This window comes from Emydura macquarii, unplaced genomic scaffold, assembly GCF_026122565.2.
Source record: "Emydura macquarii macquarii isolate MOO-44397 ecotype Brisbane River unplaced genomic scaffold, CSIRO-AGI_Emac_v2 contig_2768, whole genome shotgun sequence".
Taxonomy (NCBI): domain Eukaryota; kingdom Metazoa; phylum Chordata; order Testudines; family Chelidae; genus Emydura; species Emydura macquarii.
Genome location: NW_027132905.1, coordinates 1,039,622 through 1,051,198, shown reverse-complemented (window position 1 = coordinate 1,051,198; position 11,577 = coordinate 1,039,622). Strand labels below are relative to the sequence as shown.

General features: G+C 45.7%; 1 long non-coding RNA gene across 1 annotated transcript; it reads right to left on the bottom strand.

Moving 5' to 3' along the window:
• Positions 1 to 6,014: 6,014 nt before the first annotated feature.
• Positions 6,015 to 7,409, bottom strand: LOC137165640 (uncharacterized). The gene is made up of 2 exons (XR_010923442.1): positions 7,379 to 7,409; positions 6,015 to 6,487 (listed from the first exon to the last, which is right to left on the bottom strand). It is a non-coding gene; the product is annotated as an uncharacterized lncRNA (long non-coding RNA).
• Positions 7,410 to 11,577: the final 4,168 nt, after the last annotated feature.

The window sequence follows — 11,577 nt, the reverse complement described above, 5'->3', positions numbered from 1 at the left end:
TCTCCGGGTCCAGAATCTGTTGAGGGGAGCTCTCGGGACAATAGCCGGTGAAGGAGGCCCTGGCAGAGAAGCTCCAGTGAAGCCATGGAGGGGGGAGGCTCGGTTTACTCTGCTGGTGTGGATCTCAGGAGCTGTGTGGGAGCCCAGGCACTCGGTCAGTTTTGTGGAGGGGGCCCCCAACCTCCCCGCTTGTTCCACATCATCTAAACCTCAGCAGCTACTGGCAGCAAGGACACGGGGGGAAACTGCCAGGGAAACCTCATTGAATTTTCCTCCCCTATAGCCGCCTCCTGCGGGTTCCTCCATGGGAAGGGCTGCCTGACTCAATATAAACACAAAATATGACCGCTCACAGGGTCAAGTTGGAAGGATCTTTCAGCCCGGGGCCGGTGGCTCCATCACCATTCACTCCCAGCCAGCTTGTCGTCACTGGGCACGTTATGTGTCTCCAAGGAGTGGCTCTTAACACACTGGAATAAAAGGTTATTTGCATGTTGGCTCAATTGTTTATGGATTTAAAAATTAATACCCAGGTGACTGGCAGGCTGGAACCCAGGGTTCGGTTCCTGACTCAGCCACTGATTCTGGGGAGGACGTTTAAGCTTCCATTTAAAAAAATATGTACTCTTTCAGGTACTGCGATGTTTGAGGGACCACCTTGAGAGAGTGCAGGCCTGACTTTAAGAGGTGCTAAGAACCCACAGCTCCCTTAGCCCTTCTTTTGGAGCTGTGGGTGGTAACCCCTGTGAAAGCAAGTGCCTCGGCGTTGTGGAATCAAAGAATTAATCATAGAATTGATTATAGAATGTCTGGCCTGAAATTGATTATAGAGGGCCTGGCCTGAAACCGGGTAGCCTGAACTGTGATGGAAGCCCTCAGGTTAAATCACTGACAGGATGCCCCAAACTGAGACTGAGATAAAGATGCTAAAATCCCATAGGATGTCTCAGGACCACCATTTAAATGCAAACTCCTTTTGTGAACTCTAGCCCTTTTGATGTCTGTAAACCGACATCTCCTGTTCTGAGACGTATCAGTACGTGCTCCCCTGTCTTCCTGGCCCCATAGGAAGTTACTCCATACAAATTAGCATTTTAACATGTATTGTGTAGCCACCCATCTTTGGGTGATAGCCAGGTACCTGATAACCACATTGTATAATCAAGTGACTCTTTGGTCTTTCCTGTGAAAACATCTGGCGTACCCCATTGTACATATAATTGCCTTTCCTGTTAAGTATAAACTGTTAATCAAATTCCACTATACGATCAACATGTAAATGAACCTAAGCAACCCCTATATGTCTTTTGTATCTGGTAGCCAGGGGAAGTACATTTGCCTAGCATCCAGACATGCTACTTGACTTCCCTATAGCCACCTGGGTTTTCCCTAGGCTATAGTATTCCCCATAACTATGGTTATGTGATTGTGTGTGTGTCACAATTAAAGCTGCACCCGATCCAACTTTAAAATGTAGCAGTGTGACTTTATTTTTCCTCGACAGCGTCTCAGTTTGGATAGCCAAAAAAAAAGAGGGGCTCAAAATTAGTGGCTGCTTTAGAAAATGTAGAGCCTGATTCCTCTGTACCTCTGTTTCCTTCTCTGGAGATATTACTTCTTGCTTGCTGACATTTCTAAACACACCTTCAGATTAAGGGAATTATACGAACATAAGTACGGCCATACTGGCTCAGATCAATGGTCCGTCTAGCCCAGTATCCTGTCTTCTGACAGTGGCCAATGCCAGGTGCTTCAGAGGGAATGAACAGAACAGATAATCATCAAGTGATCCATCCTGTCGCCCATTCCAAGCTTCTGGCAAACAGAGGCTAGGGACACTTCAGAGCATGGCTTTGCATCCTTACCCATCCTGGCTAATAGCTATTGATGGACCTATCCTCCATGAACTTATCTAGTTCTTTTTTTAACCCTGTTACAGTCTTGGCCTTCACAACATCCTCTGGCAAGGAGTTCCACAGGTTGACTGTGTGTTGTGTGAAGAAATACTTCCTTTTGTTTGTTTTAAACCTGCTGCCTATTAATTTCATTTGCCGCCCACTTGTTCTTGTGTTATGAGAAGGAGTAAATAACACTTCCTTATTTACTTTCTCCACACCAGTCATGATTGTATAGATCTCTATCATATCCCTCTTAGTCATCTCTTTTCCAAGCTGAAAAGTCCCAGTCTTATTAATTTCTCATCATATGGAAGCTGTTCCATACCCCTAATCATTTTTGTTGCCTTGTTCTGTATCTTTTCCCATTCCAATTTCAATATATCTCTTTTGAGATGTGGCGACCAGATCTGCACGTAGCATTCAAGATGTGGGTGTACCATGGATTTATATAGAGGCAATATGATATTTTCGGTCTTATTATCTATCCCTTTCCTAATGATTCCCAACACTCGGTTCGCTTTTTTTGACTGCTGCTGCACATTTACTGGATGTTTTCAGAGAATTATCCATAACGACTCCAAGATCTCTTTGATGAGCAGTGACAGCTAATTTAGACTCTATCATTTTATATGTATAGTTGGGATGATGTTTTCCAATGTGCATTACTTTGCATTTATTAACACTGAATTCCATCTGCCATTTTACCTAGAAACATAAGAGCAGCCATACTGGGTAGGCCAATGGCCCATCTAGCCCAATATCCTGTCTTCTGACAGTGGCCAATACACCAGGTGCTTCAGAGGGAATGAATAGAACAGGTCATCATTTTGTTGCCCAGTCGCCCAGTTTTGTAAGATCCTTTTGTAACTCTTTGCAGTCTGCTGTGGACTTAACTATCTTGAGTAGTTTTGTATCCTCTGCAAATTTTGCCACCTCACTATTTACCCCTTTTCCCAGATCTTTTATGACTATGTTGAACAAAACTGGTCCCCATACAGACCCCTGGGGGACACCACTTTTACCTCTTTCCATTCTGAAAATGGACCATTTATTCCTATCCTTTGTTTCCTGTCTTTTAACCAGTTACTGAGAGGTTTTATTATTTGGCTCAAAACTGCCCACACTTGCTCAAAAGCATCAAGAACATTTCTGCACACCCCGGATGTCTTTCATGTTTGTGACACCTCTCCCTCCTCCGCTTACCCCCCTCACCCACACACACACACACACACACAAACCATCTGAGTTTCACTTGATTTCAGGTTTTGGTGTGAATGTTTTGCAGATAAGGGATCTGCAAATAAAATTACCTTTGGAACTGTGTGTCATTTTGCCTCTTTATTCTATCCTTCCAGAACCCACTGTTGATCTGACACCTGGAAGCCTCTGTTGAATGTCCCTGTATAGTTATCCTCACTCAGCAGTGAAATCTCCATACCTTAACTGCAAACTGCCAGGCATTAAGCCTGTCTCCTGATCCACAGCAGATAACAGTGAGTTTCCCCCTCCCTCAGCACTTGGTGCACCTGCATATCAGTTGCCACTTGTCTTCTCCTTTGACAGACACAAAGAAGAGCAGGAAGACCATAAACATCCCAGGACAGGAAGATGGGAGATGTGACTGGCTGCTTCTTCAGGAAAACCTTCTCTTGGCCTGTGTAGGCTGCAGAAATTCATCCAGAATTGCTTCTTGGGGGAAGTGCAAAGATTAGTGAGGCGGGGCGTGAAAAGAAAACTCCCCAGAAAATATAGCACATCTTAACACTGCCACCCCCGCGGGGAAGCTGCTAGGCTGTCTGATACTCTACCCTTATTTGGACAGGACTAGAACGCAGGAGGGGCCTGGTCAGACAGGCCTCTGCTGTAACCACAGCATTAGCAGCGCCAACCATTCAAAAATCATGGGTCGAGCCCCCCCAAAATGACATTCTCTTAAAAAATAATAAATGTGGGGTTCTTTTAATCTATTTTTGAGCCTTTAAGATACACGTGGGTCACACACAAGCTTTTTTCCCACATCCATGGAGGCTAGGAATTTTTTTTTTAAATGAAAAAGATTTTTGTGAAATAACATGACCCCAGCCTAAATATTACTCTGTCCCGAGAGTTAACAGCACCGGACCCACTCATTCACCCCAGACAGTGGTTATTTTGAGAACAGCTGAATTAAAAGCTGGTTTCTCACTGAAGTCCAGTTTGTCAAGCTTCTTTCCCCCCATGTTCTTGAAATGCAATCATCTCTGAAAACCAGGCAATTCCCCTAACCCCCATCGCAATCAAGTTCGTTATCAGTAGGAAAAGGCCATCGCCCCCCTTTGAAGCAGGAAACTCTCTTCCTTTGGGCTCTCAGATTACACCCCACAACAGTAGAAGGGTTTTGACCAGGTCCTTCAGAAACAGGTTCCCAAAGCCGTTTCGCCTGTTAGACATCCAATGGCAACAGATTCAGCCTGACGTTTTCATCTTATTTCCACTGTAAGCTAATTGATACCCTGACTTGTTCCATTACGTTTCTGGGCTGGGGATATGTGGGCGGAAGGCGACCAGGCTGAAAGGAAAGGCTCTTTCATGTTGCTGAGGGCATTCGTCACACTTAAAATGCTCTTATCCTCCCCTCTGGATTCCTGTCAGGTAACTCAGTTTGCATGTGGGGTGGAAACCAGTATTTCAGGTGTAACTACATTGCTAAGAGATGAGCAGCTGCTGAGGACATCTTGGCTTCAGAGAATGGGGAAGGGCTCTGCCTTCTTCCTCCCTTCCGCACACACTCTCAAAGGAATCATATGAGAAATTCCAGCAAGTGTGTTCATAGCTGAGAAGAGGGTCCAGTTAGTTATGGGAGACAAACTGGAGCAGCCTCTTTCATTCAAAAGCGGGACAGCCAAACAGAGGGACAGAAGAATTCATTGCCTCGCCAGGGTTTCTTGTCACCTGTCTGAACTGGCAAGTCTCAAAATGCAGCGGCAGAAGTTACTGTAACTCTATAGCTTGATTTTCCCAGGGCCTTACACCTCACATCAGACACATCTGTGTAGAATGAGTCAAATGCTACTTTCTGATTTGTGTGCAGCGCAGCTGTAGCCATGTCAGCCCCAGGATATTAGAGTGGGAAGGTGGGTGATGTAATATCTTTTATTGGACCAACTTCTGTTGGGAGAGAGACAAAGTTCATCCACCTTGCCTCTTTCCTAACCTAGCAGCCTTTTGTAGCCACTTTGCACAGGTAGGGAAGAACTCACCCCTAGATTCGTGTCAAGTGGGACATGGAGAGGCGACAAGGAGGTTTTATATGTATTTATGACAGCAACTTGTTCAGCCATTTTGTTATCAAATTGAAAATGGGCCTATTTCCACGAGAAGTGTGGTTAAGATAAATGCATGTGTCTCCAAAAACAAACCCCCCACATATTTTTGAGTGCAGGTAACTCTATCAAAAACTTGCAGGAGGTCACGTTTTATGTATAATTTCAATGCGAAACACAAGAGCCATTTATAAGTTCATGTTAGCACAATGTTTTGAAGACATTTCTTAATTATTCCATGTCATAATAATACTTGACCAGAATTTCAAACAGAGTTAATTTAGGGTGAACTCTCACAAAATCAAAGGACAAAATTTTCACAAAAAATGCACAGATGTGACCAACACTTTTTAGAGGCAAATACATCTAGAAAGACATTTATACAGTCTGTGATCACTGACCCCGTTTTGTCCCTTTCCATAGGTTCCTTCTCTTAGTTTTCTGTTGATGAGCTCTCTGGCCCCATAAGGTCAGGTCTGGGACTACTGTGTGACCCTGTTTATCTTTAATTTAGTTAATGGTTAAATCATTCTAAGCACAGGAGCCCTACCACTCTTTCTCAGAGCAGTGGCCAGGTTCATAAAGAAGCCTGCACTGCATGTGCTAACATTGTGTTCAATGGAGAGGTGAGTCTTCATAGCAGAATGTTAGGATGAAACATTTATTCATCCAGTCCATTTACCAAGACTGAGGCCTTGTCCACACACAGAAGTCACACTGGTTTCATTTAACTAACTTAGTATTTAAACTGCTGTGAACCTCACTCTAGACACTCAGATTGGTTTAAAACTGGTTATACAGATCAATTTACAGGTGTAAGCTAAGCCAAAATGGGCTAAATGGTTAGGTCAGGCTTAAAATGGCTCAAGTGTCTACACCAAGGTTTGCACCACTTTCACTAAATGGGTTTAACCAGTTAAGTTAAATCAGTGCCAGTTGTGTGTATAGGCAAGGCCTATGTTCCCATGGCTGCAGATCAGGAACTTCTTTCTGCTTTAACAATAGTCTCAATGGGCCTCAGTCTACAGCAGCAAGATGGGCATCTATGAACCTCTCCCAGCAGGTCCTGCTTTGTGTTCTCTGTCCCCAGCCTTGGAATGCCTTCAGTACCTTCTGAGCGGTGTGGAACACCTTTCACGCCTGCTGGCATGGCCTCTTCTCAGCACCTAACAAGAGCCAGGCCTGGAGCTGGGTCCACAGCTGGTTAGGAAGGTGCTCGTTGCCAACAAGAATGCATGTGTGTCACATCCTCATTGCAGGCAGCGGGTGCCAAGAATGCTTGTTTGTCTGAGTGGGGAGAAAACCTAAGGCTTAACTCAGATTCACCTTCTTCAGGCAATCAGAACTGGCTACTTGTTAAGAGGTGCAGTTTTAAAGCATTACAGAGGGTTTTAACTGTGGGACTTCTATCCACATGAACCGTAGCTGTCTGACCCGGCTAATGTAGCACCATGAAACATAAGGAAGGAGGTAATTCCTGTGGCTGGAGAGAGAGCCAGATATTTGAACATTTGGGTTGGCAACAATGCCTCTCAAACACCTTGCCCTGCAGCGACCTTCCTTCGGACAGGGAAACAAATCCTTCTGCACCCAGCCGGTAACTTGCAGGCATCACAGAGTGTCACAAACATTCCTTATTCCCTTTCTCCCCGCTCATCTCCCCACTTAGTTGTCTCTTTTCTAAGCGAAACAGCCTCAGTCTTGTTCCTCTCTCATATGGAAGCTGTTCCATACCCCCATGTCAGCCCTTCAGCTCATGACTCTGAAACAAGTGCTCCTTACTCCCCTTCTCTCTGGGCTTTCCCTGCCTCTTGTTTCATGCCACCTTCCTTGGTGGGCAGTCGGGGAACCCAGGCCTTCCCTCTACTGTGGGTCCTAGTCCAGGGACTCTGTAGTTAGAAGCCAAGGTCTGCTCACTCCAACCCCTTGTTGCTTCCCTGGGCTTCTTCCTACCTTGCCCTGCCTCTAGGCCTTTTTTCCCCAGCCCCTTTCTGGGCTCTGCAGAGACCTTGCCAGCTCTGGTGGCAAGCAACACCTCCCACAGTTTCCCCCCAGGAGCCACTTGCTGCCCTTTTATTAAGGCTCCATGCAGGGGCTCGCCCCTTTCCTCTAGTTTCTCTGTGTCTTTCCTAAACTGCTGTCCCAATCCCCATCTCAGGACAGGATCCCAAGGCTTACTCTCCCCTGAAGCTTGCTTCATTCCTTTCCGTCCTCTCCCACTGCTCAAGCGCCTACCCAGCTGGGCCTGATAATGAATTGGTTCTCCACCCCCTCCAGTTGCCACCAACTGGGGTAATTGAGCACGCAGGCTCCTGTTAACCCTTTTGCTGCCAGTGTGGAGTGTACATCCCATCACATTCCCTGTAGCTCTCCAGCCCTGTCCACACTGGCATCTGAAGGGCGCTAGTTACAATCATATTACAAAGGAGTTGCCAAGAACAGTTCTGACTCATTTCCCAACATGCCTGAAGCTAGCACTGATGTAATACTTCGTAGGGCAGGGACTTCTTCTTCAGTCATGCTAGCAGAAATGGTACAATGTCTTCTTCTTCTTCCTATTATTAGTGTAAAATAATCATGTGTATAGGTGTAGCACCTAGGAGCCCAGCCATAGACCAGGATCCCCTTGTGCTAAGGGCTGTACGAACACAGAACAAAATGACAGTCTCTGTCTCGGAGAGCTGTAGCCCTGACTACTCCCAGCAAGTCCAAAGCATGGTTTCTAAACAGTTTGTGACTGTGTTCTGTATGAACATAAACGGTGCAGCCACAAAGGAGTTTGACAGTGGTTTCAGAGTGGGCTACAAGACCTCGTGTGAACACAATTTAACATCATAACCTCTTGACTCTCCCTCTTTTCTTATTACAGTTGCACCCAGGGACCCCAACTGAGACATCCAGGCCTGTTATGCTAGATACTGAACAACCACAAAGCGAGAGACAGCACCTGCCCCAAAGAACATGCCACCTGAATGGCCGAGACTACCAGCCGTGGGAGAAAGGAAGAAAGATTATCCCCATTTGACAGACAGGGAGCAATACTGGAGCGAGTTTAATTTAGTTGGGCATTGCATACAGAAAGTTCGTCATATTCAGCCATCTCCCAGAATTTTACAGTCACAGTCACAGTCATCTGGCATGTACAAAAAGGTGCCGATATCTTTGTGGCTAGTCTCCATCCATGAGAGAAGTTACTAAGACAGGGGGGCAAACCCTGCCGTCATTGCACGGCCCGTATTCTTCTTCGGCTGCCCACCGCAAACGATGATGACTATGGAGAACAGCTAGCACTTTCCCGCACGCTGACGAGATGCAAGGCCAGCTCTTGAACGGAAACATGGGCCCCCTCGAGGGCAGGAGATGTCTCTCTGTTGGTTTCGAGCCATGTTAGGTTTTAGCTGATGTTGATGCTGATACGTTGCGAATCGTTTTTCTTCTACTTTTTTAATGGCCTCATATACAGCATTTCTCCACTGTACATGGTTTTCTGCGGATGTCTCCCATGTGTGCACATCAGTATCCACTGGCTTCAGATATCTCTTAAGGACGTCTTTGTAGCATAACTTCTGACCACCCCCAGCTCGTGTATCCTCCTTCGTTTTACCATAAAAGAGGATTGGGGCCTTGTCCAGGGGCCACCTGAGAGCTAGCAGAAGGAAGGGGTGCTCTACGTCCCATTCATAGGTCATTACCTATGCTGCTGCCACACAGCCCTTATAAACTCACCCGCACGCACAAGGTGGACTTTGCCTGAAGACAGCTTGTGTAAAGATGGCAGGATTTAGCCCAAGACTTGCTGAGATCATAAATCACCGTATATTTTTGTAATGCTAAAAACAATGGCCAGATTGTTTGGACTGATTGTGTGATAAAGTTCCAAGCCATTTTATCCAGCTGGTGCAACCTGTCTAAACCTGTGACCTGCTGGTATGGGACTATGATGAGCCGCCCTTATAAAAGTCAAACCACCAACAAAAAAATGAGCTTCACATTTCCTGGGCAAAACAATGTAATGGCCCCACACAGATAAGGCCATTGTGGGACGGTGAAGAAAAACAAAGCAGTTTCTATTGGTTTTACTTATCTCTACAGCCTTGCAGGTGGAGCTGGCTAGGGAACTCACTTTAATGAAAGGGCTAGGGCTTGCCTGTCCGCAGTGGGTTTCTGTGTACGTGCAGTCACCCACAATACACAAAGGGCGGGGGTGAGCGGGAGGGAAGGAAGCAGTTAGTGCCGGATGACCGGATCTTCAACATTAAAACTGACTCATCATAACTTGTCTCTAAAGTGAATAGAAATACCGTAGCTGAGATATGCGCTCTCCTGCCAGGTCAAAGGGTAAAACATTCAAAAGCACCTGAGTGACCTATGGCCCAGAGCCTTAAAGGTATTTAGACACCTAACTCCCATGGAAATCAGTGGGTGCTAGGCACCTACATTCCTGTGACGTTCTATGCCTAGGAGCCGAGGTGTGGTTGAAAGTCAGTGTCTTCTCATTTACATTAAAAGTCAACGGGACTTAGGCTACTAAGTCACAGGTGTCTAACTCCCTTTGCCTGTTGAAAAGCCCACCATAGTGTATTTAAATTCCTTTGTTAATCTTGGTCAGACTGTAAGACCCGTGACGGTGATTTGCATTCCCCACTGCTCTGTTCCTTTAAGTGGATGCATGCAGTGGTTGGGCAGTGTTAAAAATGTAAGAAGAGCGTGCTGATATCTGTACAGTTTTTACTCTGCGTTCCCTTTGAGCTCCTAGAACTGTACTAATGGGATAGCAGAAATTAAATGCTTTGGAAAACGAAGGAGTCCCCCCAGCTTTGCTGATGAAGGCAGCAGGCCCTTTGTCAGAGTTTGCCATGGCCATATTAAAGTGGTCACCAAACAACATGTTCGTCCGTGCATTTGGAAAACATTGCTTCTGTTTAGTGTGTCACACATTAAAACACAACAGCAGCAGACCCTCCTCCCACTGAAGTCAGTGGCAACATTCGACCTGATGTTCACGGGAGTAGGACTGAGCCCATTACATTCCTACAGTCGCTTCTCCACCCTCCCCTTCTTCTCACGTCCTTTCTGAATGTGATTTCACAATGCAATGGAGATCTTTCAAATGATCAGTCTTGCTCTATATATAGTGTATTTTTAATGGGTGTGCTCCTGTAAGAAGTTGTTATGACAGCAATCTAAAGTGTACAAGCCCCTCCCCCTACAACAAATCTCTGAACTGGCTCCGCCTCTTGTCTTGTCACCTTGAAAGCATACACAACTCCACTCCCTGCTGCAATGCTGATCTAATTTCTTCCTATACCTGCCCCTTCCTGCTTCCTGTGGTCAAGACTCACCTGTATAGAACTGAGATGGAAAACTATGGGCCTGATCCAAAGCCCCATTGATTTGCCATGGAAAAATGTATATTCAACAAAGGTGGCCTCTTTTTCTGTGTGCAAATTATCCACAGACCTATTTCACTCCTTACCGATGAATTCACTACAAAAACATTCAGTGCAAGTTTAAGGAAATGCAGTTCAGCCTACAGTCTCCTTGAAAACCATTAGCTTTGATTCTTCCTCTCTGTCCTTCCGTCTGTCTATGTTTTTATACTGTGCTCATTACTATGGTAGCTAAGTAACCTACCGCTAGTCACTATCCATACTGCATACCTGATCACCTATGTCGTGCCAAGGTATCGATTCTGCTTCCTGATTAGATGAGCGAAACTTTATATGCCGGAGGAGAGCTGGCACAGGGAACATGCAGCAGCGCCCTTCACACCAGCGCTCACGACATTTCCTTTTCACAACCCTGCTTGTGAACAAACGCAGGTTTGTGGGAGGGGAACAAAAGGGCTGTGAAGCTCACTGTAGCAAATAGCGGTTTTTATCCCCTGGACTCCTTGCAGATGCCTTTTTTCCCTGTATTTTGCTTAGCTCCACTCTTGACAGCACATTGCTGGTAGATGATGGTACTTGTTCACAATGAATAGCACTTACAGCACAAGCAGTCTCATTGAAATTATGTCCCATTATTTTTATCGCTGTCTGTCTCTGTCACCCATTGCTAACTACTGCGCATGTATGGAAGAGTCTCTCAATCAGCATTAGTTGAGTGCCAAAGATGCATGGATTTCAAGGCTGGAGGTGCAGGGGGTCATTGGATTCAGTTAGTCTGACCTCCTGCATAACACAGACCATAAATTTCCCCCACTGATTCCTGCATCTAATTTGGCAATTTGTGCTTGATTTAGAACACATCTGTCTTCCTTCTCCCCCTTCAAACCTCTCCTAAAGCCCCAATTTGTGCTTTTACTTCTGCAAAAGGCAGTGCACTAAGAACATAACACTAATTCCTGCCAATATTTACAGCCACACACGCCTGTC